This window comes from Pristiophorus japonicus, chromosome 5 (assembly GCF_044704955.1).
Source record: "Pristiophorus japonicus isolate sPriJap1 chromosome 5, sPriJap1.hap1, whole genome shotgun sequence".
NCBI classification, from domain to species: Eukaryota; Metazoa; Chordata; class Chondrichthyes; family Pristiophoridae; genus Pristiophorus; species Pristiophorus japonicus.
Window position 1 is genome coordinate 67,914,512 of NC_091981.1, and position 16,019 is coordinate 67,930,530.

The 16,019-nt window shown below is 44.5% G+C and overlaps 1 protein-coding gene across 8 annotated transcripts in view; it reads left to right on the plus strand.

Annotated features, from left to right (window-relative positions):
- The window catches only part of hivep1 (HIVEP zinc finger 1), a 330,679-nt gene that overhangs the window by 35,673 nt on the left and 278,987 nt on the right, over positions 1-16,019 (plus strand). The window lies entirely within an intron of this gene.

Consider the following 16,019-nt stretch of genomic DNA (forward strand, 5'->3'; position numbering starts at 1 on the left):
TGCACCTGGGCAGGACCGGAACCAATGTCCGAGGGGGAGTGTTTACAAGTGCTGTTGGGGAGGAGTTAAACTAATATGGCAGGGGGATGGGAACCAATGCAGGGAGACAGAGGGAGACAAAAAGGAGGCAAAAGCAAAAGACAGAAAGGAGATGAGGAAAAGTGGAGGGCAGAGAAACCCAAGGCAAAGAACAAAAAGGGCCACTGTACAGCAAAATTCTAAAAGGACAAAGGGTGTTAAAAAAAAAACAAGCCTGAAGGCTTTGTGTCTTAATGCAAGGAGTATCCGTAATAAGGTGGATGAATTAACTGTGCAAATAGATGTTAACAAATATGATATGATTGGGATTACGGAGACGTGGCTCCAGGATGATCAGGGCTGGGAACTCAACATCCAGGGGTATTCAACATTCAGGAAGGATCGAATAAAAGGAAAAGGAGGTGGGCTAGCATTGCTGGTTAAAGAGGAGATTAATGCAATAGTTAGGAAGGACATTAGCTTGGATGATGTGGAATCTATATGGGTAGAGCTGCAGAACACCAAAGGGCAAAAAACATTAGTGGGAGTTGTGTACAGACCTCCAAACAGTAGTAGTGATGTTGGGGAGGGTATCAAACAGGAAATTAGGGGTGCATGCAATAAAGGTGCAGCAGTTATCATGGGTGACTTTAATATGCATATAGATTGGGCGAGTCAAACTGGAAGCAATACGGTGGAGGAGGATTTCCTGGAGTGCATAAGGGATGGTTTACGAGACCAATATGTCGAGGAACCAACTAGGGGGGAGGCCATCTTAGACTGGGTGTTGTGTAATGAGAGGATTAATTAGCAATCTCATTGTGCGAGGCCCCTTGGGGAAGAGTGACCATAATATGGTGGAATTCTGCATTAGGATGGAGAATGAAACAGTTAATTCAGAGACCATGGTCCAGAACTTAAAGAAGGCTAACTTTGAAGGTATGAGGCGTGAATTGGCTAGGATAGATTGGCGAATGATACTTAAGAGGTTGACTGTGGATGGGCAATGGCAGACATTTAGAGACCGCATGGATGATCTACAACAATTGTACATTCCTGTCTGGTGTAAAAATAAAAAAGGGAAGGTGGCTCAACCGTGGCTATCAAGGGAAATCAGGGATAGTATTAAAGCCAAGGAAGTGGCATACAAATTGGCCAGAAATAGCAGCGAACCCGGGGACTGGGAGAAATTTCGAACTCAGCAGAGGAGGACAAAGGGTTTGATTAGGGCAGGGAAAATGGAGTACGAGAAGAAGCTTGCAGGGAACATTAAGGCGGATTGCAAAAGTTTCTATAAGTATGTAAAGAGAAAAAGGTTAGTAAAGACAAACGTAGGTCCACTGCAGTCAGAATCAGGGGAAGTCATAACGGGGAACAAAGAAATGGCAGACCAATTGAACAAGTACTTTGGTTCGGTATTCACTAAGGAGGACACCAACAACCTTCCGGATATAAAAGGGGTCAGGGGGTCTAGTAAGGAGGAGGAACTGAGGGAAATCTTTATTAGTCGGGAAATTGTGTTGGGGAAATTGACGGGATTGAAGGCCGATAAATCCCCAGGGCCTGATGGACTGCATCCCAGAGTACTTAAGGAGGTGTCCTTGGAAATAGCTGATGCATTGACAGTCATTTTCCAACATTCTATTGACTCTGGATCAGTTTCTATCGAGTGGAGGGTAGCCAATGTAACCCCACTTTTTAAAAAAGGAGGGAGAGAGAAAGCAGGGAATTATAGACCGGTCAGCCTGACCTCAGTAGTGGGTAAAATGATGGAATCAATTATTAAGGATGTCATAGCAGTGCATTTGGAAAATGGTGACATGATAGGTCCAAGTCAGCATGGATTTGTGAAAGGGAAATCATGCTTGACAAACCTTCTGGAATTTTTTGAGGATGTTTCCAGTAAAGTGGACAAGGGAGAACCAGTTGATGTGGTATACTTGGACTTTCAGAAGGCTTTCGAGAAGGTCCCACACAAGAGAAAGCAAATGGCATGTTGGCCTTCATAGCGAGGGAATTTGAGTACAGGGGCAGGGAGATGTTGCTACAGTTGTGCAGGGCCTTGGTGAGGCCATACCTGGAGTATTGTGTACAGTTTTGGTCTCCTAACCTGAGGAAGGACATTCTTGCTATTGAGGGAGTGCAGCGAAGGTTCACCAGACTGATTCCCGGGATGGCGGGACTGACCTATCAAGAAAGACTGGATCAACTGGGCTTGTATTCACTGGAGTTCAGAAGAATGAGATGGGACCTCATAGAAACGTTTAAAATTCTGACGGGTTTAGACAGGTTAGATGCAGGAAGAATGTTCCCAATGTTGGGGAAGTCCAGAACCAGGGGTCACAGTCGAAGGAATAAGGGATAAGCCATTTAGGACCGAGATGAGGAGAAACTTCTTCACCCAGAGAGTGGTGAACCTGTGGAATTCTCTACCACAGAAAGTTGTTGAGGCCAATTCACTAAATATATTCAAGAAAGAGTTAGATGAAGTCCTTACTACTAGGGGGATCAAGGGGTATGGCGAGAAAGCAGGAAGCGGGTACTGAAGTTGCATGTTCAGCCATGCACTCATTGAATGGCGGTGCAGGCTAGAAGGGCCGAATGGCCTACTCCTGCACCTATTTTCTATGTTTCTATGTTTTCTATGTCCGTTGTACCCCTTAGTGAACGGAATCCGCATTGCAACACTCAGAGGAGCTCTTCAGCCACAGTGAGAAGACGATTGAGGAGTATTACAAAGACTACATCCCTTTACAGTGGTCATACTGTTTTGGGACCTTCACTCTATTGACTCTTGCCTGTGCATAAAAGAAAACACATCTTTATACCTGTCTTATCAATACATAGTTAAGTTAAAGCCAACTTGCTTGTTCTTGTGGTTGCTTCAAAAAGGTTTATTAAATATTAATAATGCTGTGATCTAAAAAAAAATATAGTTCTGTGTATGACAGAACTTGGAACATGTGGCTTGGTTGAAGACTGAAGGAGGGAGAATGTTAGAAAGATTCCTTAACTCACTTGTGGGGAGTCTCTTGATAAACTGGAAGAGGTTATGTTTTGTACCCTACAGGGGTCAATAAATTGTTTTTTGCACAGTTCTTTGGTTATATTTCAGCCTTTTGCAAGGGGTTAAAGCAAGGTATTGTGAAAGCTTGATCTAAAATTCTAGAGATGCACATGAAATATGTGGAATTTTGGAATGCTGAACTGTTCAAATGACGCCAAGTTGAGGATTTCACATCAGAAAAATATTACGTAACCTTCTAAAGTGATATTACGTGGTCCAGTATCAAAGAGCTCCACTTTTAAAAAGAGCTGTACGACTGCATTGTAAATTGGAGAGTTTAATCTTCTCGCTCTGGGACCTCGGTTAACATTGGTCTTCTACAGTGATAATTTTCCTAGTAGTTTATCCATGTTTATGAGGGGATGGGGAAGAAAGTTGAACTGGTGATCTCCATATTAAGGTTAATTAGCCTGTTTTGAAAAGTGATTTTATCCCACTTCCCCAGCCCCCAATTTTCCACTCAAACTCATTTGCTTTTCTTTCTGGAAACCTTAGCAGGTCAGACAACATCTGTGGATAGAATCAGAGTTAAAGTTTCAGATCGATGACCCTTTGTCAGACCCGGCAAAAACCCACTGGCCTGGCGGGCCGGACCCGCTGAGATTTCCAGCATTTTCTGTTTTTATTTCAGATTTCAGATTCCAGCAACCGCAGTATTTTGCTTTTGTATTAGTGCTTTTCTTTCTGATTCACTTAAAAAAAAATATAACAGTTGCATTTAAAATAGATTATCAGGTCACAGCTTACATCTTGAAGTTTCCTGAGGCTGTGACCTGATGATGTATTTGGGGGTGAAGGAAAATCACTTTTCAAAAGAGGCGCAATTACTGCCGGAATCGGCGATTGCGCCAAAAGTGGAAACTCTACCCCACTGTATTTGTCTAGTATATTTTTACTTTTCCTCCATTCTCTGGCTCTAGTGTCGATACAAAGTGGTTTTGGTTTTGGTTTGGTGCTAATCTTGTTAAGTATAAATCACGAGTCAAGGCCTGAACTGACTCTGATACAGAATGAGACCCCCCTATTCCAAGGATTCTCACTCCACTTTGGTCCGATGTCCGCTTGGGCACTGCTGCAGTGTCTGTTTGAAACCAAACCACTTTAGACTGATACTGCGGTTATAATATAAATCCACCATTAATCTTACTTTTTATTTTCTATTTCTCTTATTATTTTTCCTGTAGGCTGACACCTCCATTTAGTACTGAGGAAGTGCTGCTTTGTTGTAGTTGCTTTCTTTCAGATGAGGCATTAAACTGAGATCTTGTCTGCCTGTTTAAATGTATATAAAAGATCCAATGACACTATTTGGAGAAGATCAGGGACTTCCCGTGGTATTCTGGCCAAAATTTGTTCCAACACCACTAGAACAGATTAACTGATGATTCATCTCATTTGCTGTTTCTGCTGTCAAATTTTGTTTGATAGCGCTCCTGTGAACCACCTTGGGATGTTTTACTATGTTAAAGATGCTATATAAATACAATGCTGTTGTTGTTTATAATGACCATATTTGCCTATGCAGCAATTATTTCTCACCTCCAAAAACTTAATTGGATGTGAAGTGCTTTTTATATCCTGAGGATCTGATAAGGCGCTATGACCTTGGCTATTACAGTTGCAAAAAGCTATATAGTTGCAAATGCATCCATCTTTATTTTAATGGTAGGCAAACTCTGTGGCTTACTTTTCCTTCAAGCATATGTAGAGTTTTCTTCACTCTCTCTGTAGGCTTGAGAAATAATTGGGAACTAAGGTGCCAGCAAGAACCAAATCGAAAGTTTTGTAGACATTGGGCTGTGTTGCATAAGCAGTTGGATAGTTTAGCAAGAATCTTGGAGTCAGTGCTGGTGATGGAGAGATGGAGTTGGATATCGGGTAGAGTTAGGTGCTACCAGCGTATATATATCTACAGAAGATGTTGTCATGTCGATCAATAAGAAGGAACCAAGGATGGAGCAGTGGTGATTGTGGGCATGGGAAGAGAAACCATTTGAGATTTCAAGAGTAATTCAAGTGGTGACATTGTGGTACTAACGCCATCACATGGCGTGGTTGAGGTGAATAGCATCGATGCATTTACGGAGAAGCTAGATAAGTACATGAGGGAGAAAAGAATACAAGGACATGTTGATCGGGTAAGATGAAGTAAAGTGGGAGGAGGCTAATGTGGAGCATAAGCACTGGCATAGATAGACCTATTGGACGAATGGCCTGTTTCTGTGCTGTAAATTCTATGTAATAAGGATGGATTTCTTCCACTTTGGAAACCATTTACATAAAAGCTAATTTAGCAGTAGAGTTTGAAAGAATTTTAATATGTGTGTGTGTATATATCATATATATTTCACATATATTATAGTAGACAAACGGTGTAATATTGATTTATATTTTAGAAGTGGCAAACAGTAACCTAGCCATTGTAGTGTCACATGTAAGAATTTCTTTGAGGGAGTAATTAGTTTGATTTTAATTTGCCGCAAAGCAAATCATAGTGTAAACTGTAACAATTGTAGATTTATGTCACAACCAAGTGTTTCTATTTATTGTGTAAGTACAGGTTGGACCTCTCTGGTCCGGCACCCTCGGGATCTGACCGGTGCCGGAATAGAGAATTTTCCAAACTACGGGAGGTCACGCTTACCTGTCGACAGCGCCCGGGCTCCTGTGTGTGTGTGCGTGCTGACAGCCTGTAGGCGGCTCCCTCAGCACCCGCGCACACACTCACTGACTGACAGCCACTGCAGCCAATCGCCGAACACACTCACTGACTGACAACCCCACCGGCCAATCACCGAATGCACTCACTGAGTAAGTCGCTCCAGCCAATCAAAACTTTTTTTTTATAAACCCCCCCTCTCCCTCGAGCCCAACTAATGCCGAACCACGGATGTTTTCGGACCAGAGAGTCCCAGACCAGAGAGGTCCAACCTGTATATTGAAAAGACCTTTAAAAAAAATCCATTTTCCCTTTGATTGCTTCATACTGGGGGATAAATATATACTTAGTCAAGTTAATTTTTTAATGTAATTGTAATTGTAATTCTTCTGTGTTGCAGCATGTAACTCAAAAGTAATTTTTTTTAGTTTAATAAACAGGAGTCATGTAAAGATGTGTAGCTCTCGGGTAAGCCCATATGTGGTCTTTATCTTGGATATGCTTGCAGAATACCCTGTAATAATTCATACTCTAACTATAAAGCACTATAAAGCTGATTTTATCTTGATCTTTATTTGGATTCCAAGCCTCCGGGAATGGTTCTTGGCATTTATGCTGTAAAATTTATTTTCTATAGCCTGATGGAAGACTGGGTGCTTTTGGAAAATTCTTTGCTGCTTTATGCTGGTCTCTTCTCTCTGTGCCAGTGAAATAAAATGTTAATACTTTAGCTGGTATGGAAATTTTAATACTGCATTTTCTCCCCCTTTGTTAGATCTATCTTGGTTCAATCATACTTGTTGTTCCGCAGTCCGTTGTAAATTTTCTGTCTATTGCATCTGGGTATTCTCGCAAAAATTCTACTACAGGGTACTACATCTTACAACTTGTATTTACATAGCACCTTTAACGTAGTGAAACGTCCCAAGGTGCATCACAGGAGTATTATGAGATCAAAAATTTTACACCGAGCCACATAATGAGAAATTAGAGCAGGTGATCAAAAGCTTGGTCAAAGAGGTAGGTTTTAAGGAGGGTTTTGTAGGAGGAAAGAGAGGGGGAGAAGTTTAGGCAGGGAGTTCTAGAGCTAAGGGCCCAGGTAACAGAAGGCACGGCCATCAATGGTTGAGTGATTATAATCAGGGATGCTCAAGAGGGCAGAGTTATCGGAGTGCAGACATCTTGTCGGCAGGTGGGGGGGGTGGGGGGCGGGCGGCTGTGGGCTGGAGCACATTACAGAGATAGGGAGAGGCGAGGCAATGGAGGGATTTGAAAACAAGGATGAGTATTTTGAAATCGAGGCATTGCTTACCCGGGAGCCAATGTAGGTCAGTGAGCACAGGGGTGATGGGTGAACGGGACTTGGTGCGAGTTAGGACACGTGCAGCCGAGTTTTGGATAACTTCTAGTTTATATAATGTAGAATGCGGGAGGCCAGCCAGGAGTGCGTTGGAAGTGTTTTGGAGAATTCTTTGCTGCTTTATGCTGATTACATCTGATCTGTCCTAAACATCCCAAGCCAATTTTACCTTCATTCATAACCTCCGTAAATCCATGAATAAAATGGTCTTATGCAACATTATTGACAAGTGTCGACCGATGTCTTCTTTCCCCTACAGCATTCGTTCTTTCTGTTTCCTTACTAAAACTGTCCCTTGAAATCTTTGACGGTTTTCTTCTTTTCCATGTCTCTTCTTTCCAACTGCTCAAAAGAGAAAGTTGACCTTTTTGACTCACTCTTGAAGCTTTTGGTGAATAATCACATTATTCTGACCAACATCAAGCTTTATCCATATCACTTCTGTCTGAAACTTCTTTGAACTTTTAAGACCACTGATCCTTCTGGTATTCCTCCCATAATCCGTTATGTGTGTCTCTAACCAGGACACCTGGCCTACCCTGTCTTTTAAGCCTGTGCTACTTTACTTGTGCTGATCCTATCCCTAACAACGATGATACCTCTTGTCCTTCTAACTACCACCTTATTGCCCTTGCATCAATACCTTCTAAAATTATGGAAGCTGCTGTAAACTTCCATCACTCTGAAGTCTCTGGCCTAGTCCATGATCACCAGTATAGATTTTGACATGGCTGTTCTATTACACACCTCTGGAACCCTGGTGAATCATCTGTCATTGGCTTGGACATGTTCCAATACTATGCATTTCCAAAATAAGTTTTCCTTATGATGTTAGTTGTGGCCCAGTGGGTAGCACACTTTCCTCTGACTCAGAAGGTTGTGGGTTCAAGTCCCAGTCCACTGACTCGAGCACATAAATCTAGGCTGACACTCCAATGCAGTGCGGAGGGAGTCCTGCACTGTCGGAGGTGCTATCTTTCGGATGAGACGTTAAACCAAGGCCCTGTCTGCTCTCTCCGATGGACGTAAAAGATTCCATGGCACTATTTTGAAGAAGAGCAGGGGAGTTATCCCTGGTGCTAGCCATTATTTATCCCTCAATCAACAAAAGAAAAATAGGATTATCTGGTCATTATCACATTGCTGTTTGTGGAAGTTTGCTGTGCGCAAATTGGCAGCCGCGTTTCCCACATTACAACATTACAATTAAAAAAATCCCTTTATTGGCTGTAAAGCGCTTTGAGACCTCCGGTGGTCGTGAAAGAAGCTATATAAATGCAATTCTTTTTTATGATCTACAAGATGAAAGTGTACTGGGGTTACTTTACTTATGTGTAGCAACACCCTGCAGTTTACTGGTGTAAACATGTCTTGTGCTAATATCATAATATTCAGAGTAGTATTCAGACAATTTGCACTCTCCATGCAAAACTTGAGATTGTTTTGGCAACTGTAACTACAACAAAGATTAATTTATGCAAATGCTGTACCTTGTGTAAAACAGAAAGCCATGGCAAGTTTGAATGTCAAGTTTCTCTTTCCTGGCTGTATGGTAGCAAGTTACCACTGGTGATGTTATATTCCCTTTAGTTATTTTGAACGTCTGGCTAGCAACTGCTAATTGAGAAACGATGAATGACATTTTGAAGGGAAGGGGGGTAGCCTTTTGGCACCAACCAATACCAATTGAGGTTGAACTGTTGTCTGATAACTATCACTGAAGCATTGGGGAGGAAGAAAACCTGTTAATCCAGTTACGGCGACACCATGCTTATTGTGCAATGGTGACTGACCCAAATTAGTTTGAGTATGGGTGTATTTGGATATGTTTTCATTTAAAAAAAAAAAAATCTTTCTTCATCCAACTGTCTTCGTGCCTACTTTCCAGAGGCTGGATACATGGTTTGCTCACAGGCTGGCATTCATGCCTGTAGGTAGCCACTAGGATCTGTTGGGGCCCAACCAGGTAAGACAACCCTTTTCTCTTTTTCCCCTTCTCGCCCCATTTCTGGGCTGATTTGGTGCAGATCAGACCAGTAACTGAGAAGAGTGGAATTACATAGAACAACATACAACTGAAATAGATAACAACATCTTGTATTTATATACCTATAGTACTTTTAATGTCAACAAATATCCCCAAGCTCTTCAAGGGTGTAATCAGACCAAAATGAAGAGACAAAGAATGAGATATTAGACAGGTTGGCCAAAAGTTTGATTGGAGAGATTGTTTTTGAGGATGGTCTTGAAGGAGAGAGAGGCAGAGAGGTTAGGCAGGGAATTCCAGAGCGTGGGGCCTAGATGTCTGATGGCACGGCTACCAATGCTGGGGTGAAGGGAGTGGGGGATGCACAAGAGGCTAGAGTCAAAGGAATGCAGAGTTCAGGGGGAGGGGGGATTTATAGGGCTGGTGGAGGTTGCAGAGATGGAAACCGGCATGGCTATGAAGGCATTTAAACACAAAAAATTGAGAATTTTAATTTGGAGACGTTGGTGGACTGAGAGCCAATGTAGGTCAGCACAAACATAAGTGATGGCTCTGTGGAATTTGGTGCAGGATAGAAAAAGTGCAACAGGTTGGGGGTTGGGTTTTTATGATGGGCAAAATATTGGGGCCAGAAGCTCAGTTTGTGGTAGACTGGGGTGTTGATGTGAACAATCTAGTTCATGCTGAGACAGAGATCAATGAGAGTATGGGGCCAAAGATGAGGCCTTCGGTCTTCGTAATATTTAACTGGAGGAAATTGCGACTTATCCAAGATCAACAATCTGACATTGCATGGTTTGCGAGATGGTGGAGAGGTAAATAATAATAACTTATTTATATAGCGCCATTAACGTAGTGTTACAAGACAAAACAGATAAGTTTGACACCGAGCCACAAAAGAAGAAATTAAGACAGGAATTAAAGCTTGGTTAAAGGGATAGGTTTTAAGGAGCGTCTTAAAGGAGGAAAGAGAGGTAGAGAGGCACAGAGGTTTAGGGAGGGAGTTCCAGAGCATAGGGCCCAAACAGCTGAAGGCAGGGCCACCGATGGTTGAGCAGTTATAATGAGGGATGTTCATGAGGGCAGAATTTGAGGAGCGCAGACATCTTGTGGGGTTGTGAGGCTGAAAAAGATTACAGAGATAGGAAGGGATAAGGCCAAGGATGATTTGCAAACAAGGATGAGAATTTTGAAATCGAGGCGTTGTTTAACCGGGAGCCAATGTAGGTCAGAAAGCACAGGGGTGATGGGTGATCGTGACTTGGTGCGAGTTAGGACACGGGCTGCTGAGTTTTGGATGACCTCAAGTTTACATAGTGTAGAATGTTGGAGTAGTCAAGTCTAGAGGTAACAAAGGCATGAATGAGGGTTTCAGCGGCAGGAGCGGAGGCGGGCAATGTTACGGAGGTGGAAAAAGGCGGTTTTAGTTATGCCGCAGATATGTGGCTGGAAACTGATTTCAGGGTCAAATATGACATGTAGGTTGCGAACAGTCTTGTTCACCCTCAGATTGATGCTAGGGAGAGGGATGGAGTCAGTGGTTAAGGAACGCAGCTTATGTCATGGACCAAAGATCGGTCTTCCCAATATTTAATTGGAGAAAATTTCTGCCCATCCAGTATTGGATGTTGGACAAGCAATCTGACAGTTTAGTTAGCAAGCAGAGGTCGAGAGAAGTGGTGGAGAGGTAGAGCTGGATGTCGTCAGCGTACATGTGGAAACTGCCACTCCACGAGTGCCCTTGGTGTTTCCTGTCAGCCAGCCAGATTCTTGCCTTCCGCCAGCCAGACTTTAGCCTTCCTTTTCCTCAGCTGGTCACCATATAGCTGCTGTCAAGGGCTGTACCCTCATAATGGCGAGGTTGTGCAGTGTGCAGCATACCACCACGAATCTTCACATGCTCCACTGAGTATTGCAGGGCTCCTCCAGAACGGTCCAGGCAGCGGTAGTGTTGCTTCAGCTCACTAATGGTCTGCTCTATCAGATCCCATGTGGAAGCATGGCTTTTGTTATTTGTATGCTGCCAACGTGTGCTTGGGTTGCGCACTAGAGTCATGAGCCAGGTGGTCAGCGGATCACCCTTGCAACCTAGTAGCCACCCCCTGGTTTGTCACGGTGGCTCAAATGCAGATGACACAGCAGACTGCCGCAGAATAAAAGCATCACGACTGCTGCCAGGAACTGGGCATTGATCTGCATGATTCGCTGCGTATAGTCACACAACAGCTGAACATCGAGGGAGTGGAATCCCTGTTGGTTGTGGTACATCTGAGTTGACATGTGGCACCCGCAAAGCTACGTGCACACAGTCAATGGCACCCTGCAGCATGGGGGAACCTGCAATCCTTGCAAAGCCAAGTGCTCGCTCTGCTGCTGCTCTCTGGCATGAAAGAATGAAATGTAGTCTGCTCTCTTAGAATAGGGAGCCTCAGTAACCTTTCTTACAGAACAGTGGATGGCAAACTGCGAGATGTTGCAAATATCTCCAACTCTAGTCTGGAAGGAGTCAAACGCATAAAAGTTCATGGGCATGGTCACCTTCACAGCCACTGGCAGTGTTTCTTGCCCTGCTCTGAGATTGCAGTTGTGGCTGAAACAGAAGGCAGAATTCAGTGAGGACATCCTTGGTGAAGCACAGACATCTGACAGTGTTTCTTGTTGAGGTTAAGGTCGGTGAATTGCTCCCTGAGCATCCTGGGTGGATATGGCCTCCTGCTGAGAGCCCTTCTCCCCCTCCTCCTCCTCCCTCTTCTTGCCCTGCTCTGTGTCACCTTTGTTCATTCTCCCAGTCATGCTGTAGTCCAAGGGGAATGCCTACTACTACACCCATGTCTGAGATTAAGTGGTCTGTTGAGAAGCCTTCAAGTCAGGACAAAATTCTTCAGCACCTGCTACACCACTCCACTTTCATTCCTGCTGCCTGCTGTTGAACATGTTTAAACTGTGAGCTTGATAGAAGGGCGTTAGCTGGAGGGTTGAGCTACAAAGTGGCAGGGCTGGCGTCAAATCAGCATTAGAAGCAAATAAATAAGGACCAATGCAAATAAACTTTAAAAAAAGTTCACAATAAAGCAACAAGGCAGATAATGGTCGCCTTGATGGTAGTGATGGTAAACCTATTCATCTGTATAATTAAAAGTCTTGTTTCTAGCGCTTGTCCACAGCTCAGAGGTGTCACATCCATTTAGCAAAAAATTATGATTGGTTGAAATAACCATTAATCAGTAAAGTTTGCAGTCAAATATCTGACTGAATAAATGTGCACAAATTTAAAATCTACGAATGAAGAAGGAGAAACTTTTTCACCCAGAGAATTGTGAACCTGTGGAATTCTCTGCCACAAAGTTGTTGAGTCCAGTTCATTGGACATATTCAAAAGGAAGTTGGATGTGGCCCTTACGGCTAAAGGGATCAAGGGGTATGGAGAGAAGGCTGGGGTAGGGTTCCGAGGTTGAATGATCAGCTATGATCATATTGAATAGCGGTGCAGACTCGAAGGGCCGAATGGTCTGCTGCTGCACCTATTTTCTATAGGCCCAAGTTTCCGGTTCTGGCGAAAATGGCGCATTTCCGAGACTTACGTGACCTGTTACGGCTCGAAGATGCGCTGGAATCTTCTTGAGCAATTCTCCGGTCCTCCTGGAGAGTGGCGTGGCGCAGCGTAGTCTCCCTGGGGCGGAGCAAGCCTATCGCAGTCTGCAGGGGGACGGGGCTAAGCCCCTGCGTGTCTTTCACAGCCGGCTTCCTTGCGCGTGCGCGTTGCAACGTGCGCGCATGCGCAATGGGACCTCGACCTTGGTAATCGGCCATTTAAAGGGAGAACGTGGCACTCATTTAAAGCTAGCTGGGATTTTTGGTTGCAGGTCGGAAAAGGAGTGAACATTATTTTACTGATTCTTGTGCAAAGGTGCTGCATAGGTGCAAGCAAGGACATTTAAAAGGAGAACATGGCAGGCGCTCATTTAAAGCTAGCTGGGATTTTTGGTTGCAGGTAGGAAAAGGAGTAAAAATTATTTTACTGATTCTTGTTGTGCAAAGGAGTGCTGCAAAGGTGCTGCATAGGTGCAAGCAAGGACATTTAAAGGAAAAACCTGACACTCTTACAGCGAGCTGTGTGATTTTTGGGTGCAGGAAGGGAAGGAGTGAAAAGTCTTAAGTGATTCTTGGAGTGCAAAAGGAGCATGCAAGGAAAGGACTGTGTTTTTAAAAATCACTGAGTGGAAATCCAGTGCGTGTACAGCAATGCAAGAACATGCAGCGAGAACGAAGAACTTCTTGCATGACGAAGTCGAGACACTAGTTTATATCATTGAGGGTAGATGGCAGGAGCTGGACACCAGGAACAGAGGCCGCACAAAGGTGGCACCCAAAGAAATCAAGAGACGCTGGGACCTAGTTGCAGACGAATACTGCGCAGTGATGAATACCAGGAGATCTGGAGCCCAGTGTAAAAAGAAATGGCAGGACCTTGGTCAAGTCGTTAGTGTAAGTAATATCTTCCTTTTCTCAATGGAATTGCAATTGTAAATGTGACCAGCTGTATATGTCTCACCCGGCAGAAAGGCACCCTAACTCTTAAAAGTTATATTTTCATCATTGCAGAAGAAATTGGCTCACAACAAAAGGGAAAGAACACGAACAGGAAGAGGCCCGCCAAATCTGCACCCACTGACACCCTTGGAACAGAGGGTCGCTACCATGATGAGTCGTGCCTGGAGAAAGGCAATCAGTGATGCACAAGCTGGGCCTACACGCTTGGGAGAGGGTAAGTCCTGAAAATGCATTGTGACCCTTCAAATCATCCTGCTGCCTAGCCTGCTATGTGCGGGACTATCCATGTCACCCATCCTGCCCACTCCTGTGCTGCTAACCATTTGACTGTTTGGTTATATTTTGCAGAACATGATGTCAATCCAGAAGATTCAGAGGAAGAGTCGGATGCATGCGATCGAGACCAAGGCGGTGTGGGGGAGGAGGAGGGAATGGATATGTGTTCAGGGAAGAATGTTGATCGTAATATTGATCAGTCCATAGTGCAGGGCCTCACTATCCCAGAGAATACCATGAATTCTCCTCCAACATTCCACTCCTTCATCCACGCCCCATCCTTGCGTGGTGCTTTAAGTTCTGATGCGGCATGTCATCTTCTCCTCGCGTACCCATCCGCGCTTAGTGATGTAAGTTCTGGTAAGACGTTTCATGGTTTCACATCCTTTGAGGTTGAGGGTCACAGTGGTGGTGGTGGAATGCAGCTTGTAGCACCCGGGGCCCCATTATCAGAGGTGGAGGGTCACAGCAGTGGTGGTAGAATGCAGTGTGCAACTCTGAGGGTCCCATTATCAGAGGTAGAGGGTCACGGTGGTGGTGGTGGAATGCAGCTTGTAGCACCCGGGGCCCCATTATCAGAGGTGGAGGGTCACAGCAGTGGTGGTAGAATGCAGTGTGCAACTCTGAGGGTCCCATTATCAGAGGTAGAGGGTCACAGTGGTGGTGGTAGAATGCAGTGTGGAACACCCAGGGCCTCACTGTCAGAGGAAGCGGGTCCCAGTGGTGGTGGTGGCGGAGGTGGAATGCAGTGTGGAACACCCAGGGCCCCACCGTCCCACCCTGCGCCTCGCACTGGAGTGGTGTCACGAGGCAGAGCCGGGGGGAGAGGAAGGAGAACCCGAGTAGGCTCTCCTGAGATGCAGCATTCAACAAATGAGCCTGACGTTACTGCATTGGGCGTGGAGGGCAATGACCTTACCCGTTCACTCGTGGGCACCATTAGAGGGGTTGGTGATGAGCTGACAGCGCTGTCTGGGCAAATAGCAGTAATGCCACGTGAACTGAATGCGGGAATCACAGGAGCAACGCAAATGCTGGTAGAGGCCATCGAAAAGTTAGCTGCTGCAATAAGCGCACACCTCCTGGCCAATCAAATGCCCCTCCCACTGCAATCCCAGTATCAGGTTCTGTAGAGATCCAAGCTGGGACACCCCCCTCTCTCCCTTCCCCCCACCACCCCTTCTCTTCCCCTACACCTCCCCACCCCTTTTCTTTCCCTATACCCCCGCCTCATGAGGCAGCGCACATGCACCGAGATGTGGATGAGAGCTGGGTGCAGCCTTCCTTTGCTGTTGGTGTTGATGTAGTAGATTTGATGCCACTGTTGTAACTGTTTTCAAATTGAAATTGTGTACTAAGTTTTGTAACTTTACAAGTGTATAAGTGATCTTAGAATTTTTAAGTAATAATAAGTTGTTTAAAAGTACTGCTTTAAAAGTTATCTTAAGGTTTTTCAGTGATTTTGTTCACAAATTGAAATTATTTACTAAGTTTTCTAACTTTAAAACTATCTAAGTTTTTGGGGTTGTTAAGTGATCGGAAAGAGTCATCAAATTTGATACAAGAATGATTTTATTGCAGTTAAGTAAAGTACATTGAAATCTTTACAATGAAATATATTGTACCTTGAAACTGAATCATGACAAGAATGCTTTTATTATTATTGCACTAAAGCAAAGTACATTGTAAACGTTTCAATAAAGTTTGTTACTTAACATTACAACTGATTCATGGTCCATTATCGTACCAAACACAACATTTAGGAACACCTGCAAAAGATAAACATCCCTCATCCCTTCAGTCATGCCTGCCTCCCGCACCTAGCCATGACTGAGGGGCATGCTGGTGTGGTGTGTCGTGGCTCGGAGATCTCCTGCTGTAGTGGGATGGGTGTCCGTGGACCGCGACTAATTGCCCTATTGTATCTGAGACACACAGATCGGTCCTGCTGCTGGCTGCGAGGGGTTGGGTTGGAAGCTGGGGGGTGGGAGGGGAAGCGTGCTGTTGGGCGTACAGGAGTGAGGAGGGACACACGGAGCAAAGGGTTGGGAGGTGGGGGAAGAGTGCTGCTGGGGGTGTGGGAGACAATGGTGGGTTAGGG